Source organism: Suncus etruscus, chromosome 15, assembly GCF_024139225.1.
Source record: "Suncus etruscus isolate mSunEtr1 chromosome 15, mSunEtr1.pri.cur, whole genome shotgun sequence".
Taxonomy (NCBI): Eukaryota; Metazoa; Chordata; class Mammalia; order Eulipotyphla; family Soricidae; genus Suncus; species Suncus etruscus.
Window position 1 is genome coordinate 24723988 of NC_064862.1, and position 11382 is coordinate 24735369.

Here is an 11382-nt window from a genome sequence, read left to right on the forward strand (position 1 = left end):
CAAAGTTTTAGATACCTGATTAAGAAAGTTGCCCTCAAATCAAACATTTCCTTATGCAGTCAGCATTCTAATAGGGGACATCAGTTCCACATAAAAATTAGAGGAGGAGCCAGAGTGGTGACACAGTGGTAGGACATTTGTCTTGCATGAGGCTGACTTAGGATGGACAGAGGTTCGATCCCCTGGCATCCCATATGGTCAAGCCAGGAATGACTTCTGAGTACATAGCCAGAGGGAGTAATCTCTGAGCATCACCAGGTATGGCCCCAAAACCAAAAAAAAAAAAAAAAAAATTAGAGGAAGCAAAGTGAAGGATGTCTTCTCTTCTTTCACACTATTGCTATTCATTGTGGATCTTTTCAATAATAAATTTCTGGGTGCCCATTTCTTCCAATAAAAAGTGACACAGCTTCTATTTGGAGTGGACATGTTTTGAATCCAAACTCCCAATCCTAAATACTGAGTTAGAAATTCCGGGGGCAGGGCTGAAGCGGTAGCACAAGCAGTAAGACATTTGCCTTCCTGGCCACAGCACTGCCCCCGTTCAGTCTAAGAGCTCCTATTCTAGAGGCTATTTCCTGGCTCTGCTTGGTAGAGGTTGGTGTAGGAAAGTTGGGGTCAGGGAGTGGATTTCTAGGAGCCATAAGAGGTCTCTCGGGGCCGGGAAGGTGGCGCTAGAGGTAAGGTGTCTGCTTTGCAAGCGCTAGCGTAGGACGGACTGCGGTTCGATCCCCTGGTGTCCCATATGGTCCTCCAAGCCAGGGGCAATTTCTGAGCGCATAGCCAGGAGTAACCCCTGAGTGTCAAACGGGTGTGGCCCAAAAACCAAAAAAAAAAAAAAAAAAAAAAAAAGAGGTCTCTCCATAGCAGACAAGGGAAAGGCCATTTGGACTAAGCTTCTCTACCAGACTGTTTATAAAATCACACCATGTGCCATATCTCCAACAATTCCATTGGCTTATCCTTCCCTTTATACTACATATCATTCTATGAAAGAGAACATTTTACTTTTTAATTAATTTCTATTTTAATACTTCTCAAAATAAATCATTTATGTTTATGTTTTTAATACTTCTCAAAAAGAAATCATGTGTTTTGTCTGAAATACAATGGAAAGTGTAAAATCACCTCACACGCCGTATCTCCAACCCCAGGTGAACCAGTCTGAATCAGAGTCATGCATGAAATAATCCAAACCAGGCTGAGTGTGAAATACGTGTAGTCTGACAGTCTTCTACATTGTATGGAGAGCCAACTGCCTGCCAGAACTGCTGTTTTTATTGAGTACAGGGACCAGTCCTGGTTGGGACAGTAAGAACAGAGTAAGGACAGAAAGTTCAGGCTATCCTGAGCCAGTCCCAACCATATTTCCAAGTAAGACCATCTCTGGGGGCAAATCCAAGTTGTAAACAAGCATACAAAGGAACCAGGGATGATCTTTGTTTTAGGTAAAATAAGGTAAAATAACAGCTATCCTAGGAAGAATGTGGGGAATTCATCTTCATGGCACCCAAACTACCAGAATCTCCTCTGCATCCTTCCCATGTCATGATTCCCCTCAGAACAAGAGCTCAAGTTCACCCAGGAAACATGGCTGACTAGGGGCCCAAAATGGCCACTCTTTTCCCTCTGGGTCTTTCCTGCTTCTTACCCTCATTCAGCCTGAGGTCAGCTCTGAGGCTAGAATTTTCTTAGCATAGGCATTTATAGGCCTCAGATAGGTTTCCTGAGGGTGAGCAGAATTTGTAGGTTCTCCTGAATAAGGGAGATGGCATGTCCACTTCTTGTGGCTGCTGCTAACAGATGAAGTGGCTTTGTCCCACACAGCTTTTCTCTCACAGTTGAGAAGTTGGAAGTGAGCCAGCAGCTTCAGCAGGCTGAAGCCTGGTGTTGGCAGCTGAGTTCCTCCCCACAGCTCTGGAGAAGAACCTGCTTCCCTGCCTTGTCTACCTGCCAGCCTAGCTAGTGTGGGTGTGTAGCTGTCACCTCCTCAGTCCATCCCAGGCGCTCTGTGTTCAAACTACTTCTGCCTCCCTTTTCCAGGGACTCTTGGGCTGGCATTTGACCAGGAACTAAAACCGTGCACATCTACAAAACCTTCTTTTTTGTTTTGTTTTTGGACAATAGCCAGCAGTGTTCAGGTCTTACTCTTGGCTTTGCACTCAGAAATCGCTCCTGACAGGCTTGGGGGACCATATGAGATGCCAGGGATCAAACCCTGGTCCATCCTGGGTCGGTCGTATGCAAGGCAAATGCCCTACTGCTGTGCTAGTCTTCCAACCCCTACAAAACCTTTTCTGCTGTGGAAGATAACATTCACAAGTTCCAGATATTAGGATCTAGAAATGTGTGTGTGTTTGTGTTTGTGTGTGTGTTTATGTCTCTGTGTTTGGGGGAGCATTCTCCAACCTATTAGAGAGGAGTTATTTATTTATGTTTTCATCTACTTGGGGGAGTGCAGCACTCCTGGTGGTGCTTGGTCTAGTGGTACTGGGATGGAACCCAGAGTCTCACATATGCAAGGCATGTGCTCTTCTGCAGAACTCAATTCTCAGTCCTAGACTGTTGGATTCCCCCACTGTGATGCTTCTCCTAAAATACCTGACAGATGGAAGTTCCGTAGAATGACTTCTGGGACTGGGGGGCTCCCCTGTAGAGCCACTGTTCTGGGAATTCTCCTTGAGGTAGAAAACTTGGAGACACCACTCCAGAGATGGTAAAGAATAGCACAAAGATGGGGACCATCTCCCCTATAATCAGAGAACACTCACAGGCTTGACTCTGGCTGTCTTCCTCCCTCACAGAGAGCTCTGGTCCTCCAGATAAGGTTTAAGGTTACATTTATAACCCATTGTATTGCTCTCAAATATCCCTAATCTCCAATGTTTATGTTTCGTTTCTCCCTGGCACCTCATGTCCCTGGTTGTCCCTCTGGTATCCTGGGCTCTGCCTTCCACATATACCTTACACATATCCCAGTTCCTCTTGTCCCATATAAGCATTATTAGAGTGAAATAAAAGACCTCTAGTCATCAGCCTTGGACCTGTTCTTTCCTGGTCATCAACCTGAGGTGAGGAAAGCAACCTCAGCCCCAGACACACTGGGAGGAGGGAAATTGACCTTGGTGGCAGACAGGGTCGGCACACTAGACACTCTCATGGCCTTGGGATCAGATGCCTACAGGTGACTAAGGGAAACAAAGACTAGGTGAGCAGTTATGTGGAGACCCTGGCAGGCTGGAGTGAAGCACCCATCTAAAACAGCATGGAAAGAGTTATGCAGTCCCATTCAACTTCTGGAGCTTAATCTGAGTCTTCTAAAAAATCAGTATCAAATGGCCAGAATGATAGCACAGCAGGTGGAGCACTTGCCTTGCATGCAGCCAATCCAGGTTCCATTTCCTACATCCCACATGTTCCCCTAACACCACCAGGAGTGATTCCTGAGCGCAGAGCCAGGAGTAGCAACCCATGAGCATTGCCAGGTATGCCCCCTCCAAAATCAATAAATAAAATTAATCTTTCCATTTTTCCCCTTATTGAAATAATAAAGCTTTATACCATTGTGTAGGTTACAAGTGTGTGACTTCATAAACCGGCATCTGTATATCTTAGGCTGTGTTGGCTACCAATATTTCATCATTTGATTGCTAGCAACAAATGCCATGTTTGTATTTGTTTGTTTGTTTCCAGGGACTCTCACCCCCATGGGGCAGTCAGGACTGAGCATTTTCCAGGCACTTTCTCCCTGCTATAAGCATTTGTCCTCTGGTTTCATGTGGACCTCGGTTTTCATAGCTCTTGGGTATATATTTAGAAGCAAATTGCTGAGTGATATCATTTCTATCTGAGTTCTCAGGAAGTTCTACAACCCAAATATGATGTAAAGAAGTGACTCTGCCACTGGTCTTAAAGTAGCCAAAAAAAAAAAAAGCATTGTGGCTGATCCCTCCTTGTAGACACAGGAACTGAGACCCCATAAGACTGGCCCCTAAAAAGATGGAGCTGAAGCTCCAACAGGAACAAACAGTTGTGATTAGAGCACATAAATGTTCCAAGTTCTTCTCCTTGATGAGAACATAGCAATAAATGTTTATCTGCATAGAAAGGTCCAAATAGAAACAATTGGGAAGAAGACCTATAACCCCAGTTCTGCAAAGGCAAATAAAGTGCTTTCCAATTTTGGGAATCTCGATCTGAGATGTTGGCTCTTGGTCCTCCCTTCTGAAGAATCCAGTCTTGTCTCTTGAATATATCATTCTCTCCCTTCATATTCTCTAAATAAACTTCACTGTCCATCTCCTTCTGACATACTTTGCTGTGAGGAAATGAGATATTCTTGGACTAATGAGTAGAATTTAGGACTTACTCCCCTTACTGCAATGAGCAAATAGTCCCTCCCAGGTCCTGTGGCTCCCTGAGAAATTGGGAAATCGGTGGGAATTGTTCCCAAGCCAAACAGAGCAAGTGGGACCCAAGTGCGGTTTAACAACTACTTGTGGGGCCGGTGAGATGTGAGACTTGTGAGTGCAGGGACTCAGAGCAGATTCTCATCAATCCGAGATATTTCCAGGCACTTCCTGTGTACCTGAGAGAGCCAAGTCTTAGATACCTCCCTTTGTTTTTTTTTTTTTTTGGGGGGGGGGGGGCCACACTCAGTGGTGTTCAGGGGTTACTCCTGGCTCTGTACTCAGAAATTGCTGCTGCTAGCAGGCTGAGGGACCATATGGGATGCCGGGGATTGAGCCTGCATCTGTCCCAGCTCAACCACATGCTAGGCAAATGCCCTACTGATGTGCTATCACTCCAGTCCCTAGACACCCTTCTTGAAGTTGTCATCTCTTTCCTCTGCACTACACCTAAGTCACCCCCAATATATGGAACAATTAGAGAAAACACTGTTGTTCAAAAAGGCTGCCCACCAGCCTTCTGTAAGGTTTGGTGCCCGATTTTCCACCTCCCCACTGAAACTGTGGAAATCAAGCCCTTTTCTACCCCAGGGCCTTTACACTTCCAGTTCTCGTCCTATAATCCTCTTCCATTGCAGCCCTCAATGTGGTGACAGAGTCAGGGATTGAGAGCACTTTCTGTAAGTCAAGTCACAATTTTCTCCATCACTAAACCAAACTTTCTCTTGCTGGGCAAAACGTCTTCTTTATTTGTTCTTTTTTGTTTTGTTTTGTTTTGTTTTTGGGTCACATCCAGCAGCGCTCAGGGGTTCCTCCTGGCTCTATGCTCAGAAATCGCTCCTGGCAGGCTTGGGGGACCATATGGGATGCCGGGATTCAAACCACCATCCTTCTGCATGCAAGGCAAATGTCTTACCTCCATGCTATCTCTCCGGCCCCCTTTATTTGCTTTTAAAACAAGTCTCCCTGGGGCCAGAATGATAGCACAGTGGTAGGGTGCTTGTCTTGCATGTGACTGACGCAGGATGGACCACAGTTCAATACCAGGTGTCCCATATGGTACACCGAGACAGGAGCAATTTTTTGAGCGCAGAGGCAGGAGGAACCCCAGAGCATCACCAGTGTGGGACCCCCATACCCCCCAAAAAAAGTCTCCCTGAAGAGAGATGTTGTGTGTCCCTGTTTGGGCACCAGTTGTATAGCAGGTTGAGCAATCTACAATCCCAAGAGGGAAAAACAGAATCCCATGCCCCCAGTCCAGAAAGAACAAGAGACCGTGGTCCAGTAGTAATTTCCCACAATAAATAATCCACACAGATATGAAGGTTTTAGGAGGCAAAAGACTCACTGCAAGTTGTTCACAGATAAGCTAGTCACTCCGTAATGTGGAACCACAAGCCAAGATGGCAGCATACAGTGAAAGCCTCTGACTACCGTTTTTTAAGATCAAAAACAAAGCCTATACTTACCTGGCAGGGGAGATTCCATAATCACGAAGGTGGTTTGCCCAGGGCGAGGCTCACCCATTGCACTCCAAGTATACTGACCCCTGTGATTTTCCCAAATGTGGGAAACTCGACTGCATAATTTGTGGTAGTAGGGGATTGCATTTGTGCTCTCCCCTGAAAAAAAAAAAAAAAGCCCACACCCAAGGAGAGGGGAAAAAGCTGGATGAAAAGGCAATGGGGAAACCATACCAATGGAAACCAATTAAGCTACACTTGAGGACTAATTCAAAGAAAAACAATTGAGATGCATATGAGGACTAATTCAAAGGCCTCTGTTTACAGAGGGTCACATCTCTCCTGTTTATCCTTGTATTTCCAGCCCCTAACAAGGATCCTGGCTCCTCAGATGGATGCTCCTCAGAAGAGTTGGTTAGTTAGTCAATGAATGAATAAATGTACAAACGACTGAGTCTATGAGGGGGCTCAGCATGGGCATTTCTGAGATCTTCAGCATAGAAGCTCAATGAATAATTGTGTTGTGGGGCCAGAGAGATACTGAGGACTACCTAAAAATGATCCCTGAGCACAAGCAGGTATGGCCAATTCTATAATAATAATAATAATACATCGTATGAATAGAATATAATTGATTATATTAATTGTATTGTACGATTATATCATATAACATAAGTACATGGTTAGTTATATATTAATTGATATAATATTGTATTCTTATATGAATAATTTGATATATGAATAATGTATGTTGTTAAATGTATGTTAATAATTTAATACAGGTTATTATATTACAAAATATTGGTTATTATTCATAATAGTAATCATTATATATTCATATGATATAATAATAGTGTTGTGGAAGAAGCTACAAGTTAGAAAGATATGAAAGAGGGGCCGGCATGAAAGCATGGAGGTTAGGCATTTGCCTTGCATGCAGAAGGACAGTGGTTCGAATCCCGGCATCCATATGGTCCTCCAAGCCTGCCAGGAGTGATTTCTGAGCGTAGAGCCAGGAGGAAGCCCTGAGCACTGCCGGGTGTGACCCCCCAAAAAAAAGAAAAAATAAGAAAGATATGAAAGAGAGAAAGGGAGAAAGAGATCAATTCTTTCTGTTAAGAAGAAGTGAGGCGTGTCATTACAAGTGTCATACATCCTTGCGCAAGTGGCAACAGGCGACAGAACACATTTCTTAGCCCTCTTCACTTTGCATTAGGCCCCCAATCTGCGTCTCCTCCCTTTTCTGTTGTAATAGAAAAATCACTCTGAGCACTTTGCTGCTCCAGAGCTTTGGAGCCCTAATTACAGGTGACACACAAATGGGAAGAAAAATCAGAAATCAAACCTCAGAGCCAGCAAGTTGCCATTTATACAGGCTCTTAATGGGGTGCAAGTGCCCCCCAGGCCACTAGCCATTTCCCCCACGCACTTTGCAGATGGACAGCTGGGGGCTGTCCTGAGGATGAAGTCAGAATGTGGATGATGCATTCAGCTCTCTGGAGAAGTGTCATGTCATGAATCTTTGTCATGTCCATCTTTGCAAGTTATCGTCAAGGTCAATGCATGGGAGCCCTGTTTTGCTCCTCAAACCTCTTGTGCAGCCCAACCTCAATCTTTCTCTGTCTCTCTCTCTGTCTCTCTGTCTCTGTCTCTGTCTCTGTCTCTGTCTCTCTCTCTCTCTCTCTCTCTCTCTCTCTTTGTCTCTCTAGTTTTTGAGTCACACTGGGAAGCACTCAGGTGTTACTCCTGGCTCTTTGCTCAGAAGTCACTCCTGGCAAGCTCGGGGGACCAGATGGGATGCTGGGATTTGAACCACCATCTGTTCGAATCAGCTTCGTGCAAGGCAAACGCCCTACCACTGCGTTATCTCTCTAGCCCCAGCATTTTTTTCTCTTCATCTCCAATTACCTCCACCACTTCCAGCTTTCCAGCCTTCATGTTCGTACTGAGACCTCAAATCCATCTTCACCAGCAGCTATCTCCTTCCTACCAGGTTTCAAAGTAGAAGTTATCTCTTTAAGGGAGCCTTCTTTCTGTTACACACTGGGGTACAGCCACATTCTTGAAAAGGTTTGGGTGGGACTCTGGGTTTAGACAAAAGGGCCCTGGAAGTCTCTGCTCCTTCCTAGGCATTTGCCTTGCACACCTTGCATGCAGAATCCTGGTGGCTCAAATCCTGGTATCCCATATGGTTCCCATGCCCACCAGGAGCGATTTCTGAGTGTAGAGTCAGGAGTAACCCCTGAGCATCATCGGGTGTGATTCAAAAACCAAAAACAAAAACAAAAACAAAAAACCTCTTCTTGAGGGGCAGGAGAAATAACACAGCAGTAGGGAATTTGCCTTGCACACAGCCAATCTGGGGCAAACAGTAGTTCGAATCCCGGCACCCCATATGGTCCCCGAGCCTGCCAGGAGTAATTTCTAAGTGCAGGGCCAGGAGTAAACCCTAAGCACTGCTGGGTGTGGCCCAAAAACAAACAAACAAACAGGACCAACAAAAAACTCTCCTTGGCTTTCACAGAGGGACACACAAACCTGGAGAGAAACCACAAACCTAGAGAGAAGTTGCTGAATTGGGAGGCCCCATTTACAGTAGTCTGTCAATACTGGTACTAAAGCAAAACAAAACAAAACAAAAAAACAAACTATGAATCAGTACATAGGGGTGCATAACCTGAGAACTGAGCCAGGAGGAAGTCCTGGGCACCTTGGGTGCTTCTAAATCTGTTGGGAACTGACTTGTTTGAGGACATTTTGCTGTTCTCTCTGCCATAGCCCAGCTTTTCACCTAAAAGCTATATGCAGTCTTGCTGTAAAATTTTGAGCTAAGAGAAAAGAATGTACAGCTGCAGGACATAATTTAGCTCTTAGCCCGGAGGAGAGTAAAAACTGCCTGGTACAGTTATCAGAAACTAGGCCCCATTCCTTAAGACCACATTCCGGAGTAATTTAGGCTGTTATCAATAAGTATATGCTATATTGTCTGTTCAAGATCACTTAGGCAAGCACATATTGCACCATTTCCTGATAGTCAAGCAATTAGGAATGCAGCTAGTAGGACACTAGAAGTTTCCATTGAAACAGCACGTTCAGCATAGCTTGAAGGTCATCCAGCCCCTAGCCCACTGCCCACTTCCTTATGAGCCTTCGCGCCAAAAGTATGATTGACATCACCTTTGTACTGCCCCTTTTCTCCTTCACTATTTAAGAAGGAACTGTAGCCAATAAAGACACCCTTGAACAGTGAGACGCTGCCTTGGGTCTTTATTATTAACCTCTCTCAGATTTTTTACAGTGTGGTTGTGCTTCTACTCAGCAAAATAGAAGTGCGGTCGTCTGAGAAGCCTTCCCAGCTAATTCCTGCTGGCCGGACCCCCCTGGGGGGCTTCTGGACCCTGCATAAATCCATGCTGCAACTCCAAAAACAAACAAGTAGATCGGAGGTTGAAGTGACAGATAGCACAGTGGGTAGGGCACTTGTCTTGCATGCATCTGCCTGAATCCATTCCCCAACATCCCATATATAGTCCCCTGAGCACTGCCACGAGTGATTCGTGAGAGCAGAGCCAAGAGTAAGCCCTGAGCACTGCCAGGTGTGGCTCCCAAACAAACAAAAACGTTGACTATTGGGCAGGAGCAATAGCACAGCGGTAGGGTGTTTGCCTTGCACGTGGCAGACCCAGGACAGACTGAGGTTCAATTCCTAGCATCCCATATGGTCCCCCGAGCCTGCCAGGTGTGATTTCTAAGCACAGAGCCAGGAGTAACCCTTGAGTGCCGTCAGGTGTGGCCCCAAAACAAAACAGAACAAAACAACAGAAAAAAAAAAAAAAACAAACACCCCAGACTATTGGACTAGCCTGTCTATAAAGGAATGGAAGGTTCCAGACATGTTTGAGGACCCATACCCCACTGCCAGGACAGAGGAGCCACCGGAAGCACACAGGATCCAACCAAAGGGACAGGTGCTCACTGCAAATGGAAACAGAACATGCTGTTGTCTCAGTGCAAACTCCATAACAGATTAAGATGCCATCAGGCTCTTGACAACTCAGAAAACCTTGAAGGCTGGATAGCAGAGTAATTCTTTTCAGGGTTTGGACCTGGAGTGGCTGAGGAAGACTTGGGGGCCCCAGAGGACTACACCAGTTCTGAGATGTCTGAGGGACCCCAGTCTTTCCCCCTAAGCCCTCAGAATCTGGTGGCATCATGGGTCTGTCCCAGAAGAAAGAAAGAAGAAGATTCTCCTGACAGGGGAATCAATCATGAATAAACTTCCCAAAGAGGAAACACCAGGCCAGGTGGGCTTCCTGATATGCTAGCATATGAAGAATAAAATCAGCCATGTGGATGATCATTATGTACCCTGGCCAAGTGAGATTTATCAGAGGCATGCCAGGCTGGGTTAATATTAGAAAATTAATTAATCTGTAATTTATTCCAACAACAGTCTAAAAAAAAAGAGAGAGAAGAAACCTTACAAAGGATCAACAGATATAGAATAAGCAATTGATTGGATTCAATGCCCATTTCTGATAAACTATCTCAGCAAGCTAGGAATGAGGGAAGCTTCCTCATGATCGATCTATCAAAATCTCCTATAATTAACATCAAACTGAATGGTTAATATCAAGCTAGAAAGTTTCATTAAGCGCAATATGGAATCTCCTCCCATTCTTCCCTACCAACATGTTTCTGGAAGATTCTTAGGTTAAAATAAATTGTGGAGAGGCCGGGGCGATAGCACAGTGGTAAGGTGTTTGCCTTGCACGGGGCCAACACAGGACGGACCCCAGTTCAAATCCTGGCATCCCATATGGTCCACTGAGCCTGCCAGGAGTGACTTCTGAGCACAGAGCCAGGAGTAAACCCTGAGCAATGTTGGGTGTGGCCCCAAACTTAAAAACAAACAAACAAACAAACAGTGGGAAGAAGAGCAATAGAACAGCATTTGTCTTGCATGTGGCCAACATTATACCGCATATGGTCTCCTGAGCCCCACCAAGAGAAATTCCTGAGCACTGAGCCATGGGTAGGAAGTAAACACTGCTAGGTGTGGCCCCCAAACAAAATAAGACAAAAAAATTAATTTGGTTAAAATGATCATATATTTTGTTCTGCAAGTTTCAGACATTGCTATAAACTCAGGCTCTCAAGCAAAACATCTACCCCTCTCCCTTGCTCCCTTGTTCACTTACTCGCTCTTTCTTCCTCCCATCCTTTCTTCCCCTCCCTCCCTCTTTTTCTCTATTGACCTTACTTGCTTCTAGTGCAATTGGAGAAAAATATGGGTAATAAAAAAGTAGTGCAATTGGGGGGAAAAAAAACATGAGGAGTAAAAATATGCAGCTATCATATAACCCAACAATGGCATTCTTGGCATGTATCCCAGAAAATGAAAACTTATGTTCCTGTAAAAATCTTTACTACAATGTCCATAACAGTTTTATTTCACATAGTAGAAAAAAACGGAAACAGCCCAGATGTTCTCTGAGTGGTAAATAGAA

General features: G+C 44.9%; 1 non-coding gene across 1 annotated transcript; it reads left to right on the top strand.

Annotated features, from left to right (window-relative positions):
* Positions 1-5870: 5870 nt before the first annotated feature.
* LOC126031848 (U1 spliceosomal RNA) lies at positions 5871-6034 on the top strand. The gene has a single exon (XR_007503663.1). It is a non-coding gene; the product is annotated as a U1 spliceosomal RNA (small nuclear RNA).
* The last annotated feature ends 5348 nt before the right edge of the window (positions 6035-11382 follow it).